The sequence below is a fragment of the Pseudorca crassidens genome, chromosome 1 (genome assembly GCF_039906515.1).
Source record: "Pseudorca crassidens isolate mPseCra1 chromosome 1, mPseCra1.hap1, whole genome shotgun sequence".
Taxonomy (NCBI): Eukaryota; Metazoa; Chordata; class Mammalia; order Artiodactyla; family Delphinidae; genus Pseudorca; species Pseudorca crassidens.
In genome coordinates, this window is record NC_090296.1 from 14333120 (window position 1) to 14352746 (window position 19627).

The following is a 19627-nucleotide window of genomic DNA, read 5'->3' on the forward strand; positions in this document are numbered from 1 at the left end:
AGGGCAATGAAGACAGGCTTTATAAACACTGACACTTTCCAGAAATTTGGCTGTGAAATGGTAGAAGAAGTAGTTCCTGGAAGCAGAGTGTAGGACCGTCTTAGCTCGGGCTGCTGTAACGAAGTGCCATAGACTGGGTGGCTTCAACAACAGACTTCTATTTTCTCACAGTTGTGAAGGCTGAAAGTCTAAGATCAAGGCGCCAGCATGGCTGCTTTCTGGAGAGAACTCTCTTCCTGGCTTGCAGTGGTTGCCTCGTTGCTGTGTCCTCACATGGTGGGAAGTGAAAGTGAGAGAGAATGAGAGAGAGCATGCAAGCTCTCTGGTTCCTCTGAGTATAAGGGCAGTAATCCCATCATGAGGGCCCCAACCTCATGACCTCATCTAAATGTAATCACTTCCCAAAGGCTCTGTCTCCAAATGCCATCACATTGGGGGCTTAGGGCTTCAACAAATGGATTTGGGGAGAACAAAATTTAGTCCATAACAAGAGAATGTGGTTATTTTTCTTTAAATGGGAAGGCCTTCCGCATGCTGAAAAGTTGCAGTTGAGGGGTAAAGATTAAATAATTGAGCAAGAGAAGGGTAATTGAAAGCACGCAGCAAGAGAGGACAGAATAGAAAAAGTGGCCTTAGATAAAAAAGACTGTCTCACTTAACAGTACTCTGGGATTTCGTCCTTTGGGGGATACCAGCAGGGGTGTGGAATTGCACAGAACCACTTAACCTGTGAGTGTTCTCAGCTGTCAGGATCTCTCTCCTTAGGTTCATCACTGCCCCACGCTGCTGCATGGAAGAGGAGCAGACTGTCAGTGTCTGCAGGTTTTAATACATTTCAAGTATCAAAGCAAATCATTTTTCCCCTCTTCTCACCCCTTCTCACCCCTGGGCAAGGGTAGGGTGGGAATTGGGAAATAAGGTGACATTTTCTGGGACCAGACCTATAAAAGAAGGTGGTGGTGGCAGTGGTGTTTTCCTCATAATCCACTATGTCTATGCTCCCCTCCCTTCTCCTGAGTATTTCCTTCATTAATAGAAATCAGCGTCTGAGGAGCAGGGTCCCTTGGAGTGCTCTCCTTAGGACACCTGACAGGTAGGGGAGCCCACCGTCTTCCCTCCCTGAGGCTTCCCCATGCCCCTGCTCTCTCAGACGGCCCTCGGACTGGGCTGATGCTGCAGGCTGGGGCAGGTGCTTTTTATTCCAGTTTAATGGAATCTAATCTGGCACCTGCTATAAACATAGGATGACCCAAAGGTCAAGCCTTTAGTAAATCAGTTTGGTAAGATACACCAGGTGGCAAAAGAGAGAATCATTTCCACTTTAAAAAATAAAACTTTGTGATTTTCGGTTACTTCAAGACACACCTTCTGTATTTTTCTTCTGAGACAGTAAAAAAAAAAATTATTTCATTTTTTTCATGCCATGGTCTAATCAAGTCCAGCCCAGAACAAAATCGGCCTGGCCCTCTCCATGGGGGTGATGATTCTTTTTGTTGTAGTCATCATTTCTGGCTCCTTTTACTTTTTAAAATTCTGGGTTTAACTGGTCCTTAATATAAGCGTTCCTGGGACTCCTGTGTTTCCTGTTCTCCTGTATTCCATTCTGCATTTCCCAGATTAAGCTTCGAGTCATGGGTAGGAATTTGTGGGCTGGCTTTCAGCTGCACCTGCTGATAAAGACTGAACCCCACTGTCGGGCAAGTCGGGAACATGCTGGTTCATGCTGGCATAAATGGGCTTAGGGTTTCCATGAAAGTCTTCCTTTCTTATATGTTTATTTTTGTCTTTTGAAAATATTGAATAAGCATTTCCTGCATTTCTCGTTGTAAAAGATTTTTTAAAAATACAGAAGTACTTAGAGCAAAATGTAAAACAGCGTCTCTGCCATCTCTCTTTTCCAGCACTCCCCCTGTCAATTCCATTTGTGATTTCTTTAGTGGAATTTGCATCTTTTCAAAACATTTTCTCGTTACATATACCTAAATACTCTAAATATATACTATATATTATATATGTATATATATGTTTATTTATTTTATATATTTTTATATATGTATAAATACATATTTTGTATATATTACATTTTATATATCATATATACATTATACACATTTATGAGGGTTCGTTTTACATTAACAAGATCAAATCATACATATTATTCTATGACTTGGTTTTTCATTTAATATGTTTTTGCAGTCGTTCTCTTTCCCTTCTCTCCCTCCCCCCTTATTCTTTTTAATCACTGCAAAGTATTCCATAATACAGATTTATCATTATGTAACCAACTTCCTATTGATGTTTTTGCTGATAACTGATAATGCTGCAGTGGTCAGTGCTTCCTTTGCATTTTTGTCCATGTGTGAAAGTATTTCTTTAGGTTAGATTCAAAGAGGTGGTATCCTGGGCATATGCATTCAGACTTTTGGAAAATGTCTGTGACACCCTTTCTGCCTCCACTTGTTCCCTCAGCTGGTGCCGCCCTGGAACTCCCTGTTCTGGTTTGACTAGTCCTCCTGGCTTCCCAGAGAAGGAGACAATGTCGGGGCTGGGGTCTGAGTGGGCAACATGGCCACCGCTGCTGGTATATTCCCTTCAGTCAGAGAACCAAGAAAGTTTAGAACTGTGGCAAAAGCAGAGGATCTCAGGAAGTGCCGCCAACACAGGTGCAATCTTGGTTTGCTTAAGTGGAAATTAACTTCTTCTAAGGCTTTACCCAATGATATAAGTTGAGATAACTGGCTAACTTGTATTCAGGAAAAAAATAAAGTTTGATTTCTCCCCTACACCATACATCATATGAAATTTCAGATAAATCAAAAAATTTAGTAACTATCTGCTTTGGGAGGAATTATGACCGATTTTTGTTTTATTATTTTTGATTGTCTCTAGTTTCCAAATAGTTTACATATTTTTTTAACATCTTTATTGGGGTATAATGCTTTACAATGGTGTGTTAGTTTCTGCTTTATAACAAAGTGAATCAGTTATACATATACATATGTTCCCATATCTCTTCCCTCTTGCATCTTCCTCCGTCCCACCCTCCCTATCCCACCCCTCCAGGCAGTCACAAAGCAGCGAGCTGATATCCCTGTGCTATGCGGCTGCTTCCCACTAGCTATCTACCTTACGTTTGGTAGTGTATATATGTCCATGCCTCTCTCTCGCTTTGTCACACACATATTATTAAAAATTATTTTAAAAGAATTTCTTGTTGGGACTTCCCTGGTGGCCCAGTAGTTAAGACTTCACCTTCCAAGGCAGGGGGTGCAGGTTCAATCCCTGCTCAGGGAGATAAGATCCCACATGCCTCATGGCCAAAAAAACAAAACATAAAACAGAAGCAATATTGTAACAGATTCAATAAAGACTTTAAAAATGGTCCACATCAAAAAAAATTTTTTAATTAAAATATAAAAAAAGAATTCATTATTTTCCAAGTACTATTTCTAATTCATTAATCTCTCTTTATCTCTTTATATCTACATATTAGAACATTACCCTCTTTTGTAGAGTCTCCTATTTGAGGGTCATTTTTTGGAAATCTTTAGTGAGTAGAGGTGCCAAGTCTTGCCTTAAAAATATGAAAGAGCAGACCTAGAGATAAGAAAACTTTTGTAACAAAATTGTATTATGATTTAAGACATGAGACCCATTGTATAGTATGTAAATGGCTCACAAACATGCTCCTAGAAATACATTCTGAGTATATTTCTGGCTCACTTTTTACTACGTGTGGATAAATACTGTTGTAGATGTTCAGGAATATAACAAATATTAACACTACTATTTTAACTCCCCCAAATATTTATGGATTCTATTGTGAATTAAGAAAAATGATATCACTTTCAGTTGTTAGCCCTCCTTGAACTGGGAATTAGTTCACTCATGCAATTTATTTTTAATTCACTTGGTTTTACTCAGAATTGTTTTTCTGCAAATTAAAATGCTGCTCTGCTTGCAAAACAATATTACTCAGACACCCTGAACATGCTGACTCGCTCCACCTCTTTTTCTCATCTTTGATCATAGCTGCAGGACAGGATAACTAAGCAGAGGAAGATGGTTGGATATCCTCTTCTCAACAAATTTTGTATAGCACCCACCGGGTGCCAGGCACGATGCAGCTCCCCACCCTCACTGGTCTCTCCCTTCATACCTACTATGTGCTGAGTGTGGTGTCAGACCATGAGGATCCCATCCTGAGAGAGGCAAACTTGCTGTCTGTCCTCAGGGTGCTTGCAGTGTAGCAGATACAGGTGAGTTCAAATTATAGCTGTGTGAGAGAAGTATGCTGGGGAACAGTGAAGGGGAAAAGAGTAAGCTCAGAGAAGGCTGAGGAGAGGAGTCTTGCTGGGAAGAAATGAGGAAATGCTTATCGTGAAGGGGAGTTCATCACCCTGGCAGCAATTTGGGAGAAAGAGGAGAGAGGAGCTGGACCAGGGCAGGTGATGATGGGACCCTGGACTAAGGGAACGGCAGTGGAGGAAGAGAGATGGGAACAGACGCACTATGCGGTGAAGAGACAGAAACACAGTCTTGATGCCTGGCTTTGAGGGGTTAAAAAAAGGGAAAAGCCAAGGAAGACTCCCAAGTCACGAAGCCTTGGAAGCTGCCCGAGAGGGTGGGTGTTGGTACTGTCCCAGGACACGACACAGGGACAGGTTTGGTAGAGATGAACAACCAGTTTGAGATTTGTGACACCCTGGCTGAGTATATATCAGTCTGAAGGCAGTGGAGAGTCTGGACCAGAAATAGATTTCAGAGGCATCTGTACCTAAGAGCTACACTTAACATAACAGCTAGAAAAGAGCCTAATGTTTTAGACTCTTAGACTCCCAGTTTAATTATTATGTTGACAGAGCCACTCTCTCATTTCCATTATTTCAAATTATTTATCCCAAAAAGGAACATTGCCAGCAGTAGATAATCACAGCCCTGTGATGGCTAACTTTGAATTGTATCATCTGGGGAGTTTGAAAATGTGGATTCCTAGATCCTAACCCCAGAGAATGATTCAGTGAGTGAGGCAGAGAGAGACATTTCAGATATCCACCCTCCTCACCATTTTTCTCAGCTCCTGGAAGTAAACGGGATCACGTGACAGGTTCTGGCCAACAGACTGTGAGTAGATGTGCCAGGAGTCACTTTGGTGGTCTTCTTCACCTGCCATATCAACAGCAAGAGGCTTTATCTCCACAGTGGAGCCACCAGAGAGAAACAGCCTGCGTCCCCGAGCCCCTGCTGAAAATGAGATGCCCTGGAGGACGCTCAGAGCCACAGCGGACTTTGCGTGAGTGAGAAATAAACCTTTCAAGGTGAAATCGCCAAGCTTCTAGGGTGTGTCTCTTACTGCAGCATAGCCTGGCCAATCCTGACCAGTGCAGCCTGCCTTCTAGGGGGCCCAGAAACCAGTTTTATAAACAGGCACTATTGGTGATTCTGGGACAGTGGCCCACTGACCACACTTTGTGATAAGTGACCACACTGACCTTTTGTGATAGTATGGGTCTCATGGGTACCTTAGAATCTTCCTCAACACCCAGAATGTTAGATCTTCCGTAAAGGAGGTTTGGCTAGCAAAGGGTACGCCCTTTGAAATGTTATTGGTGTATGTCTTTTAAAGGAAGCATGATTCATCAGCATAATTAATGTATTGATCACTGTTTGTTGAGCATTTACTATGTGCCAGGCACAGCACTAAGTGCTTCACATACATTATCTCATCACCCCCATTGCAAGGCAGACAGGATTGTAGGAAGACACGGGTAGGAAGTGGTAGAGTGGGATTTGAGCCCAGTTCTGTCTGATTCCAAACTTTTGCTCTGACTCATATGCTCTCAATTTGCAGACTCTACCCTCCTGATGTTTTAGAGCTGGGGTCCTGCAGTTGAGTGACTTTAGTGCCCCCATCAGAATGACTTGCAAAGGTTGTGGTAATACTAAATGTTTTGTAGTACTAAACAGTCAACAGTTCCTTAAACCTACTTAATGATTTTCAGCTAAGCAGTTTTCAGGCTTTTGAGGACAGCTATCTAGCATACTTTCAACTTTCCTAACAATGAATGAAGGTTTTTTGATTTCTAAGGGCTGCAAAGGAAGTTTGCTGTGGGGTTACAGTTCCTTCTCTGGGGATCCCAGACTCTAATGAATTTGCATATCAATAAAGCAGACTGATAACACCAATTGCTTGAAATAAATTCCCTTAACAGGTCTCTATGCATTGACCATATGTCAAAAAGTCTGAAAAATAGTCTCCACAGAGAAAGACAAATACTATATGATCTCACTTATATGTGGAATCTAGAAAACCCAAAGCCATGGAAATAGAGAGTAGATTGGTGGCTGCCAGGAACTGGGGTGTTGGGTGGTGATGAGATATTGGTCAAAGGGTAGAAACTTCTAGTCATAACATGAATGAGTTCTAGGGATCTGTTGTGCAGCATGGTGATTATAGTTTACAATACTAGAAATAAATTAAATTGCTTCTCATTAAATTATATATTAAAAAATAAAAAAAAATAAAAATAAAATATAGTTTACAATACTGTATTGTATATTTGAAGGTTACTAAGCGGGTAAGTCTTAAATGTTCTCACCATACACAGTCTCCGGATCAATAGTCTATATAGTCCATCCCCTCTTGATTCTCAACAACTCAGTGTTCTCAATCTGCTTAAAAGCAGACCTGTCTCTTCTTATGATACTAGAGTTAAGGTAGGCCCAGTCTTCTCCCAAGTCATACAGTTTTGCGTTTGCTCCTTCCCCTGGACAGGTAACAGGACAAGCCAACTCATGGGCACAAAGAGAACAGTTATGGCCCAGCCCACTCAAAACCAGAGCTCAGCTAATTAGTGGATGGCAAAGCAGGAGGCGGGAATGTTTAGTAATCATAACAACAACAACAACAGCAAAAAATACCTCAAAGACTTCTCAGTAAAAGGAACTGTTGTCCCAACAGACCATGGATGTGCTTTTTAAAATCTGTTAGACATCAAATCAGCTGATAGGGTCCAATGTTGACAAGCATTCAAAAGGGCTTTTTCTTATCAAATAGAGAATCTAGTTGCAAAATCATTATCTACAGTCTACAGTAGTTGGTAATCTTGTTAGGAACCTTGACTAAAAGGCCCTCTGGATTTATTTTTCCCTTAACTTCTCTTCAGAAATGGGTAGCATGGAGGGAGAAGTTACCATGGGATACCATGACTGGGAAAGTGATTTACCCTGCTATTGCTAGAAAGGTTGGTTAGTTGGTTGATACAATTTAATGCCAACTCCCAGAGTAATTAAAAATTAGAAGAGTGATTTGGTGCAAGCTCATGAAATATCTCCAAGCACGATTTGCTCAAGTCCCATTTTCAAACGAAGGGTCCTGGAAGAAAAATGCCCCTACAGTTCCAAAGTGCCCCATCGAAGAACCCACATCTTGCCTGCAGTGCGGAGTCACAGAGGCAGGGATTTGTCCTGGGTGGAAAGTTCACTGAACATGCTGTGCTGACTCGTTGAAAATTACTTGTTCCAAAAGCCGTTCAGAAACCAGTAATTCTATTAGTTTGACTTCTGGAACAGTTGCCTACCTGCAGCAAAAAGTAATTACAGCTGTCCGCCAGCAAATAATCGTTCCAGTGTCTAAGCGAATGGCGAATCTTCTCTGGAAGGAATTACTGTTCTTCAATGAGTCAGCTCAGACCATTTCTCCGCTTTGGTTGTGACGGACTGGGCCATCTGCCTAAACCAGTGAGGGAAGGGGAAAGGGCTGAGGGTGCTTTACTTGGTGGAAACAGGCAGGACAGGGACTTCACAAAGTTTATCAGCTGCAAGGCTTTTCTGAGCCAGGCAAAGCCCTTCATGAAGACACGGGCACCCGAGGCAGCTTTCAGGTCAAGGACTTGGCCACTGACTGTGAAACTGAGTGCCTCTAAAACCGAGTTCCCTTGCAGAGTTTATGATTAATCTCTCTATTCAAAACCTTGATCTCTTTCTTGTCTCCTCTGACCTCAATCCTGTGCTAACTGAACACGAATCAAACAGTCAGATGACAAAGATGGCTGTTCTCGGTAACATTGTTAATACAGTAAAATTGCTATTATGGAGGTCATCGTTAACGTAAAGACTCAGAGCAAGATGAGCTCACAGATCCCTGAGGCTTGGACCATCTGGCCAGAGAATCATAAACCAGAGGCATCCTGACTCGCGAAACGACAGTTAAGAAATGTCACAGAAATGTCACAAAATGATTAATCCCAGTTTCTTTGTTCTTCCCGTTTAAAACAGCCCTAACTCAAAGACCAAGATGGAGTGGATCTGAGACTGGTCTCCCACTCCCTTGCTTGGCACCCTGCAAATAAACCCTTATTTTGCTGCAGACACCTGCTGTCAGAGTTTGGTTTTCTGCACCGTGGGTCTTGCTCTAGAACAGCTGCATCAAAAAACCTCTGATGCTCCAGCCTTTTCCTCCCATTCTTTGCCAGTGCTCACTACATTTATTTACAAGGGAGCCTAGTAGACAGGAATCCCTGTGCCCACAGCCGGGTAACAATGGCAAGGGGTGTCCAGGTAGACCGTTTCCAGACGAAAAGAAGGGGAACGGTTTAGCAAGGGCAGGAGGTCAATTTGTAAAAGGAAAATTTCCAGTAAATTGGAACAATGCTTTTCCAATAACACTCAAAGGTCCAGGCGCTCAGGATTCCTGAAGGACTGCAATATCACTTCTGAAAAGCCAGCTCTACTTCGGTTGGCATCCCCTATGTCATAACAGCTGGCAGAACTGGGATACAGCAGAACCTCCTCCGGACTGGAAGAAGATCAGGTTCGGGCCCAGTTCTTAGATCTTCCAGGCCTCTGTTTCGTCACATGTGCAGAGGAGCAGTTATTGTTGAGGGCTCTGACTTGGAAATTCTCTAGATTTGGGGCACAGTTGGGCTGTGTGGTCTGAACACTGGTGGGATGCTATGGGCAGCCAGCTTTGGGGATGACGGCTTTTAAAGGGCTCCTGTGCATGGAGGTCCAAAGGGCATTGTTAAGCCCTGGGGGGAATTTATAAACTGCTGTTGAGTTGGTAGAGAGTAGATGGTCTGGTAGAAGCCAGGCTCCGTGGTAGCTCTGTGCCTAGAGGCTGGGTCTTGTGCAACTGACCAAACTCTCGCAGCCCTGATCCTATCCATTATCCTCTGCAAATGAAGATGAAGCACTGGGGGAATGTTATATTGGTGAGCGCGTCATGAGGGACGGGCCCCGCCTGCCGATCCACCAGCTTCCTGCTTGGTCTTCCATTTCAATAACACCTAATTTGGCAACTCACATTTGCCTGCAGTTGTAGCGTGGTTCTGTGGCTGTGCACCAGCCCCTGTTTCTTGTTCTCTCTTCAGCTCTAGTTTAATATTAATATTGACTCATGATATTAAACACCTAACTTAACTGCGGACACAGTTTCTCCTTAGAGACCAACAATATTGGTTTAGAATGTGTCGCAAGGAAGACATGAATTCTTTCCTAAATAATTATGCCCGGGGTTAGTTGCATAGGTAACAGTAATTAAGCAAATCCCTGAGATAGTGATTTACAAATTATTAATGCAAAGTGTATTTTCTTTCTCTCCACTGTAGATTTACTTTATCATCACATCCATGAAAAATGTTAATAGAAATATGTATATTTAATATGCACCTATTAAGGATGTCACTTGACTTTTCATTTGCCGCTTTAAACCACTTTCAACTCCAGTGCTTTTATAAATTACAATTTTTGAGGCAAAGACTAGGGAAATAATTCACCTAATTTTTGCAAAGTACTTTGTTCAAAATATTTTGCAGGCAAATTTTAACCTTATGAAACTCCCATTCCCCCATCAGATTATGTTTCGTTTTGAATGTAACGTTCCACATTTGTTCGGTAAGTATTCAAGTGAGCTCTTTGTGGAGCCCTGGGCCGGGCACCTAAGTGCTGTAGAAATTGAGAATAAACATTTGACTGTTTTTGCTTTTAGTTACCTTGGAGAGCTCTTTCATTGTCAAGGTTGAAACCTTGGAGAGCTCGTCCTTTTTCAAGATTTTCAACTCCATGCAGACCTTTCCAGCTCTGTAAACCTCCAGGCCCACATCCTCTCTCAGGTATCCTGTCATCTGAAACCAAACTCCACCTCTAGGCTGGTCTTCGGCTGGGACGTGCCTTTGGCTGGGCCTTGAAGTGTGGAGGTTGAATGGATGTGCGGAGAGAGGCAGGGGAGGTGTTCTAGGTAGCAAAGCAATTAATTAGGAATAAAACAGGTGCGGTGGCACCGCTCTCAGGCTCCCGTGGACTTGGGGAATGGGAGAGAATTAAAGCAGGTAAACCTTGTGTTCCACTGATGATCAGTGAGGTGGTGTCAGTGCACAGAATGGACTGGAAGGACCCTGGAGGCGGGGGGACCAGCCAGGAGGCTGTTTTACTGTTGCAAGTATACCATAGGACAGTATCGATGACAGTGAGAGACCATTTCCATCCTTTTGGATGAGACGGTCATGGGCCCTTTGAGAATATAATGAAAGCCGTGGTGTGATCCCCAGAAAACTATGCACACATGTACCACACATCATGTGTGATTTTGGAGGGTTGGTTCATGGGTCCAGTGTGATTTGGGATCCCCGAAGGACACGGGAATATTTGCACAGTCTAACTGGTGGGAGTAAATAGGGAGACTCTGGGAAAGAAGGGAACGCGTTTAGTTTCGTACAACAGGACAGGTGAGCGGGGGTGTGCTCAGGACAACTGGACCCCTGTCTGGAGCTGTGAGGAAAGGCCAGGCAGCATGGCTGGAGCGGGAGAGCTGAGTCATTTGATTCAATTGCAAGAGTTTATATTTTGAGAATGAACGGGTTTCCTGAATTAACAATAAGCAGAAAGCAATCAAGTATTTCCCAGCATAAATGCTGGGGGCACTATTTATGTGGGTAATGTTCCTAGAAGTGTTTGAGATCACTGTGATGAAAGCCATACATAAAGGAATAGACTCTAGGTGAATCCCTAAGTAAATTAGTTCATTAATATTCATTATGATGCTTAAAAATTAAATGTAAGATGTAAGACTCAAGATCAGGATAAAAGATGACCATCTAAAATTATAGTTATTAGGGACTTCCCTGGTAGCCCAGTGGCTAAGACTCTGCGCTCACAATGCAGGGGGCCCAGGTTTGATCCCTGGTCAGGGAACTAGATCCCACGTGACGCAACTAAGAGTTAGCATGCTGCAACTAAAAGATCCCGCATGATGCAACTAAAGATCCCTCATGCTGCAACAAAGATCCTGCATGTGGCAACGACGATCCTGTGTGCCGCAACTAAGACCCAGCGCAGCCAAATAAAATAAAATAAGTAAATAAATAAAATTTTTAAAGGGTATAAATGCTTTAAAAAATAAATAAAATTATAGTTATTAAAATAAGCTTAAGATGAACAGATACATCAAGATGTCTCAGATTTTCAAAATTGCTTTCGCAGTGTCTACAGGCTGCAAGGGAAGCAGTTGTAGGTCAGGATAGCATGCCTCCGCATCCCAGCTTCTCTGCCTACATCACCCCAGCTGGCAGCCAAAGCAGCAGCATCTTTTGACCCTGTAACCTGCACTCAAGGTGGGGCTTTTTGGAGACTGATCTCCTGGGAGCAGATGTGTAGAAGTAGGCTGCTCTCCCAGAAGAGATGAGGGAAGATGATACGGTTCGTTCCCAAAATATCCAGGGCTACCATCCACTCTCTGCAAGAAATCACCACTCTGACATTTGGATTTGGGGAATTCACCAGTTCTAACTGGAGCCAACGAGTCACACCTATTTCAGAGACTAAGGGTGGGACACATCCCTGAATCTTCCCTCAGTCACGCTCCCATGCTGTCACCACCTTCCCAAAAGTTCTGGAGGTCATTGGGCAGGCCATGCAGGGTCCTGAGTGGGTCTCAGCTGGCACTGACCACAGTATAACCATGAGCCACTCTGGCCAAAACTGAGCACATGTCATGACTTTCTTGGAACCTACACCATCTATTCACTACAACCTATGCTAGGTCTCTCCATACAGGGTCTTCAGATAACCTGAAAGCAGAGGCTTTAAAATGGATTTTGTGCACTGTTGGTGGGAATGTAAATTGATACAGCCACTATGGAGAACAGTATGGAGGTTCCTTAAAAAACTAAAAACAGAACTACCATACGACCCAGCAATCCCACTACTGGGCATATACCCTGAGAAAACCATAATTCAAAAAGACTCATGTACCACAATGTTCATTGCAGCTCTATTTACAATAGCCAGGACATGGAAGCAACCTAAGTGTCCATCGACAGATGAATGGATAAAGAAGTTGTGGCACATATATACAATGGAATATCACTCAGCCATAAAAAGAAACGAAATTGAGCTATTTGTAGTGAGGTGGGTGGACCTAGAGTCTGTCATACAGAGTGAAGTAAGTCAGAAAGAGAAAAATACTGTAGGCTAACACATACATATGGAATCTAAAAAAAAAAAAAAAAAATACTGGTTCTAAGGAACCTAGGGGCAGGACAGGCATAAAGACACAGACGTAGAGAATGGACTTGAGGACACAGGGAGGGGAAAGGGGAAGCTGAGATGAAGTAAGAGAGTGGCATGGACTTATATATACTACCAAATGTAAAATAGATAGCTAGTGGGTAGCAGCAGGGAGATCAGCTCCATGCTTTGTGACAACCTAGAGGGGTGGGAGAGAGAGGGTGGGAGGGATATGCAAGAGGGTGGAGATATGGGGATATATGTATACGTATAGCTGATTCACTTTGTTATACAGCAGAAACTAACACACCATTGTAAAGCAATTGTACTCCAGTAAAGACGTTAAAAAAATGGATTTTGTGGATACTTCTGGGCAGAGTGATTTACTTGCCAAGATAATTGTGACACTTTCCAGGAGCTACGTAAATTTTGGGATCCATTTGGATGGTTATGGCGTAGGAAGTCTAAAAGCCCCCTGCTCCCCAGAACTTGCAACAACTGGAATGCTGTTGCTTATTTATTTTTACAGCACTTGTCTCTTATCAGAAAACATCAAATGACAAGAGAGGTGACTCAAGCCAAGGATTCCAGTGTCTGGTCCTATTAGTGGATGAACCATCTTACTGGATGAACTGTAGCTCTGTGCAACCTTCACTGATGTTTGGAATGAGGACCCTGAGATACATACCATGCTGCATCATTGAGAAAGGATCAGACAAGAAATCCACCAGTTTTTACAGATGTTATTTACAATAAGTGTTGATGCAAAATAAGATTTTCTCCTTGACTTCCAAATGCAAAATTTCCAGAACTGTCTTGGTCTGCTCAGCTGGAGGAACCAGGGCTGGCTTGGTGGGGACCTGTCCTGGGTAAGGGGCTCCTGGAGGGGCTTAGACAGGCTTCATCAAAGAGCTGGGTTTAAATCAAGGAGAAAGCAGAAGACAGTGTTAAGAGCCAGAGAAGCCATCCTGAGCATCAGGTACAAGGGTCAGGAAAGACCATAAGCAGGGAACAGGGTGGGGGACAAGAAATGAGGGGTCAGTTCAGATGGATGCTTGTATGACAGACAGTGACTTGGGACCAGCCCTGTGCCGGAGGAGGCAATGGCCCTGGGGGGCGGGGCGCGGGGTGGAGGGGGACCTGTTCTAATGGGAGGTGACCAAAGGGATGTGGGCAGATTGACCAACTAAGAGATGCCAGAACAGAATGAGGAAAATTCCAGAAAACAGAGGTTATATTTTTCAGACAGGAATAAAATCCTAAAATTAGAGTTTGAAGTCTCCTTGTGTGATGGGTATTTTGCATATCTATGCACAGGACTAATAAATGCTTATTAGTTACATGGCTATCCCTTGTCTTAAGCACAGGCTTCCTTCCGGTGTTTTGTGTGGTCTGGTCTCAAATTGCCTGAGTAAGCAAGGGGCTGCCCAGGCTTCTGGGGTATTCGTGGTGCAGGGTCTTGTCATCAGGCCCATTTTTCTGAGGTGATAACAGGTCTTTCCTCCCTCCCTTTGTCCTTCCTTTTGAATAGTAAAATCCCTCATGCCAGGTGAAAAGCCTCCCTTTCTATTGGCGCATTTGAAGTTCCTGTAGGTTGAGGGTCATGAGCAGAGTAGGTCAAGCTGGCTGGAAGGAGCCTGGGCCCCATGTGGCTGTGGGTTTTTCACAGTCAGTGGCTTGCCGGTGCTGAGTCTGGATTCCCAGTGAGCCTGTTTGCTGCTTCTGTTGCCTTGTCAACCGCTTCTCCTGGCTTCTCACTGTGCTTCTCGCTCTTCTGTGATTGTGGGAGCAGTTCAGTGAGGCCCCCTCTAGCCTTTCCTCACATTGGCCTCACCTTGAGTTTTCCAGCTGGGGCCATGTACTACATGGGATGCTCCTCCTGGGAATGACACATGGTTTTCAAGAGATTAAAACAAACAAACAAACAGAACAAACCCTGGGGGAATGTCATCCCTGTGTTATGTTCCCTCAGCCCTTAGAGCCCAGGGCAGGGATAGGAATCTTGTCAGTGTTGACTAAAAGAAATATGGAAAGAAGTCAGATGCATGGGACACATTTAGGTGTCGGTGCAAAGCATAACCATCACTTCTGGCAGTTCTAAAAATTGATAGGATGATACGACATGTCAGTACTTTCAAAATCTCAGCCTCTTGTTAATACGCTGGATCCTAGAGATTCTTGTTTTTTAGTTCTCTGGATGATAGTGGTTCGCCATGAACGTTTGCAGTTATTCAAGGGCGGGAGATCAGGTTTTCCTGAACATTCTGATTCTGAAAACTTCACTTCCGGAAGGTCATTCATAAGCGCACTAACACGGAGCCCAGTGTCGCTGGCTGGCATATTAGAGACGCTAATTTAGTTTTCTGTCTTTATTACGTGATCCCTTTTAAAAGAAAAACTCCCCCAGTACTATTCATCCAATTGCTCAGTCTCATGTCATGATGTATAAAGTTTTACTGTAATTGAAAAAGCAATGAATAATACCCCAGCCAGTATATAAATCACAAAGTTCATTAATTCAAAGCACTGAACATCAATTTGTAGAAGACTGTAGCACAGCGTAAAATAACATTACTTACAGTGTAAGAATGGGAAAGTGAGAATTAATTTTATTTTAATTTTTAATGCACTTTGCTCAAAAAAGATATTAAACATTAACATAATTTAATATATATGCTGGCATTTATTAAACCACTGATTCATGAACAAATTAAGCAACACATATTTTTTAAGTATTAAAGATTCAATAGTGATAATTAACTTGAATGTCAAAGAGGAAACCATTATCAGCACATTCTGCAGAATCCCCTAAAGATTATGCAACCCATATGCTGAAGGATTGTGAAAGGTTGCAATCAGCTACTTGATAATCCCAGGAGAGGTTGAAAGACATTATGCTTTCGCTTGTTCTGATGAATCAGTTAGCTAAACGTTTGAGGATGGCAAAAAATCAGGAGATGAATTTCTGTCCTTGATGCCAACTTTCCCTCTAACAGAGAAAGATCTATTTCTTCTATTTAGGCAAATCAAGCTGCATTATGGAGGTTCTGTCTACAACGTAACCATAACTAATGATGCAGAAGGGAGGGCTACACTGGGAATGTTGCTTAGTCTGAACGACCATCACCACTAGGTGATTTCACTGCTGAGGTCTTCAAATTTGAGGGAGCTGCCTTGAATTTTGATTCTTTAAATACAAAAACTAACTCAAAAGAAGTAGCAAATTGAGATGATTTTTCACTAAAAGGAAAGAGTTGTCACTCGGGGGACTGAATTAGTGGATAAACCAATCAGGGACTAAACCAACATACACTGTTACGTTGTTTTTTTCCTTGTTGTGAAACTGCACTTTTTTTGTGAAATTCCACTTGGTTGGTGTTGAAATTGTGCATAGGATTCCAAGTTGCTAAAAAAAGGAATCTATTGTCTTTGAAATTTGTCAATGTATTTGTCTATTCTAACAGGGCCTTTTGGCTTAAATTATGTAGTTTGATAGGCTACAATAATCAAATTGAATGAGTGCCAGGGTCCACAAAACACACCCATAAATTCTGTTGGCTAATTAACACTTTTTTATGTTCATAATTTTTCTGCAAATGAATCTCTTCCACTCAAGCTTGTCATCTGCCTCGCATCAGTGGCCTCCGCTGGTGCACCCCGCGGAGTCACTTTGGCTCATAGTTTGTAATTATTTATGCAAAAAATTAGCAATCAGAATTTGAAATGTATTTAAATAATCCTGGAAGAAATAAATTTGGGACGGAACTGCCCTTTCGAAAATAACTTTTTTCTCCTTTATTATAAAGGTTAAAATATTCATTTTATATTATTCATAAAAATATAAAATTGAATATGTATCTTTCTCAGAGCTCCGCTATCCAGATGTCACTTTGTTTACATACATAACGTTTTTTTGCAAATATACATATATATTTTTCCAAAAGTGTGGTCATACTAAGCCTATTGTTTTAAAACCTGTTCAGAAACATGTCATAGGGAATTCCCTGGCGGCCCAGTGGTTATGACTCTGCGCTTTCACTGCCGAGGGCAGGGGTTCAATCTCTGGTCAGGGAACTAAGATCCCCTAACCTGTGGGGTGCGGCCAAAAAAAAAAAATGTCATGTATTGTGACAGCTTTCCATGTTAACAAGTATAAATCGGCTTCATCGCTGTGAGGCTGCATAATATTTTACTTTCTGGACCTCTAGGTTTTTTCCACTTTTCACGATTTGTAATAGACTGAATTGTGTTCCCCCCAAATCCGTATGTTGAAGCCCTAACCGTGAATGTGACTATATTTGGAAATAGGGCTTTTAGAGAGGTAATTAATGTTAAATAAGGGTAGAGCCTTAATCCAATATGACTGGTATCCTTATATGAAAAGGAAACAAAGCCAGAGCAAAGCCACGTGAGGATACAGCGAGAAGGTGGCCATCGGCAAGCCAAGGAGGTCTTAGGAGAAACCAACCCTGCTGACACCTTGACCTAGAAGCATATCTAAGATAAATTTTAAGACAAATTTCATGAAAAGGGCTAGTTCAAAAGTATTCCCTTCAGCATCTCTTCTTCCCCTCAACCTTCTTCCCCTCTATTTTCTCTTCTCCTTTAACTTTTTACACGTATTACCAAATTTCCATCTAGAAGATTTCTACCGAGGTATCTTGCCACCATCAGCATGTAATAATATCTGCTTTCTGCACAAACTGGTATTTTCAGACTTAAAATCTTCACCATCATTTATTGTGGTGAAATTTGCATTTCTTTGACTATTAATAAGAACGCTATCTTCTACCTGATTATTTGTAAATCTTTTGTGAATTACATTTTTATTTCATTTTCCCCATTTCATCAGGGAGAGTCACATTTTCCTTATTCATTTATAAGAGCTCTTCATATGTCTTAAGGATATTAGTCCAGATGACCTAGTTTTTTTTTTGAAAAAAGATTGCTTCTCTTTTTACATTTGTTTGTGACAGTTTTCTGTAGTTCAGAAGTTTAAAAATTTAATCTAGCAAAAATTATTTTCTTTTTGGAATTTCTAAATTTGGTGTCATACTTAGAAATATCTCATTTGACTCAAGATTTTTAAAATACCTATATTTCCTTCTAGTTTTTCATGTGTTTTAAAAATATTTAATCTTTGATCCTCCTAGAATTTATTTGCTACTAAGAAGAGCTAGGGATATGATGTACTTTTTCCTCCAAACTAAAATTTATTTCAAGATCATTTATTGAATAATCCATACTTTCTTTACTGATATGAAATACCATATTTATGCTAGATCAAACTCTGTTTCTATACTCTCTATTCTATTATATCTACCTAGTTTTAAACCAGTGTCTTATCCATATAAATTACAGTGGATTATTATAGCAATATATTTGAAATCTGGTAGAGTAAGTTTGTTGGACTATTTTAATTTAAATGGCATTCTCAGCTCTTATTACAAGGTTATAAACAATAGTCTGCATGGGATGAAGAAGGGCATTGCTATTACCAATTGAGTCTTTAATTTCATCTCTGCTGCAGTTATACTGAAAAAATATCTCTTTCATTGTCCCACCATGTCATCTTACGAGCATTATCTGCTAATGTTTGTGTTTCCCTTTCTGGATTATGAGATCCTTGAAGGCATCTTGAGTGATATTTCCCTCACTTGGAGTGATAGTTTATCACCAGTATAAAGCATAGTACTTAGCATGCAGTTAAAAGATAGTTTTGCTTTTTATTTTTTAAAATAAAAAACAAGGAGCTTTTTTTTTTTTTTTTTTTTTTTTTTTGCAGTACGCGGGCCTACTCACTGTTGTGGCCTCTCCCTTTGCGGAGCACAGGCTCCAGACGCGCAGGCTCAGCGGCCATGGCTCACGGGCCCAGCCGCTCCGCGGCATGTGGGATCTTCCCGGACTGGGGCACGAACCCGTGTCCCCTGCATCGGCAGGTGGACTCTCAACCACTGCACCACCAGGGAAGCCCAGGAGCTATTTTTTGTTCTCCATCTTTTTGATAACTTTTTCATTTCTTTTAGTTGATTTTTTTTTTTTTTTGCATTGAAGCATCATTTCAGTATTACCCCCAAATTCTCATAAGCCGTTTGTAACACAAACATCTGTTTGTAAGTTTTTTGTAAGACGATGACTTGAATTAGATCATCCTTGCTTAATAAGCCTGCTTTTAGTGACCCTGTTCCAACAAATTTATTAAACACTTACTATATTCTGTAAAAGGGTCAACCATAGGATCCTGTAGGATGGACCGCTAGTAGCAGTGTCAAAGGAGACTGAATGAAGAAGAGTTTTTTGTTATGTTTTGGTCAAGGCTGAAGCATGTCTAGCACTGTGTCTCCTCTCCCGCTTTTAGGTGGGCAACCCAGCCTAGCTTGAGAAAGAGGGCAGCGCAGATTAACAGTGGTAAGGGGATGGATCTGGGTGTGTGTGTGTGTGTGTGTGTGTGCGTGTGTAAAGGCAGCACCTTTACAATTGTCCTTTTTTGGTGGCACAGTGGTGTCTGTGTGGGTACTTTCATTCCTGTAGGAGACACTGAGAATTAACTAAACATTTTCAAAGGGTTGAACCCTAAGAACTTAGCAAAAAAGAAATTGGAAAAATATAACTCCAAAATAATCCTCTGTCCTTATACCTAATTCAAGTTAGTGGCTGCCTTTGGGGAGAGGGTGGTTGGGAAGTGGGTTTGGAAGGGTACACAGGGAGTTCAACTTTATAATATTTTATTTCTTTTATTGAAATCAGGATTTTTCAGCCTCAGCACTGACATTTTGGGCCAGATAATTCTTTGCGATGGGGATTGTCCTGTGCATTTTAGGATGTTTAGCAGCACCTCTGGGCTGTATTCACTAGATGCCAGTAGCATCCCCAATTGTGACAACCAAAAATACCTCTAGACACCATCCAATGTCCCCTGGGAGTCCCCCGCCCCCCTGCGGAAAGCCACTGATTTATAATAGAAAACAAATAAGCACAAATAGAACTAATTAATAGAAAAGAAGAGAATATTTACATGTGCTAATTGGGGGCAGGGGTAAGCACATAATCATTCGTTGTATTATTCTGTGTCTTTAAACTCTTCCTAAAGACTCAAAAGAAAAATGTATCTTTTTACTCTTTT

General features: G+C 41.7%; 1 long non-coding RNA gene and 1 other non-coding gene across 3 annotated transcripts in view; both read left to right on the forward strand.

The window, feature by feature from the left end:
• Nucleotides 1-13481, forward strand: part of LOC137219416 (uncharacterized) — a 30000-nt gene extending 16519 nt beyond the window's left edge. Inside the window, exons 1-3 of one of the 2 annotated variants that reach the window (XR_010941121.1) lie at nucleotides 3096-4259; nucleotides 5078-5293; nucleotides 13034-13481. This is a non-coding gene — a long non-coding RNA (uncharacterized lncRNA). Of the gene's footprint in view, nucleotides 1-3095; nucleotides 4260-5077; nucleotides 6438-13033 lie in introns of those variants that run through there. The other variant, XR_010941120.1, reaches the window with a different exon arrangement.
• On the forward strand, nucleotides 11118-11190 carry TRNAV-CAC (transfer RNA valine (anticodon CAC)). The gene has a single exon. It is a non-coding gene; the product is annotated as a tRNA-Val (tRNA).
• Nucleotides 13482-19627: the final 6146 nt, after the last annotated feature.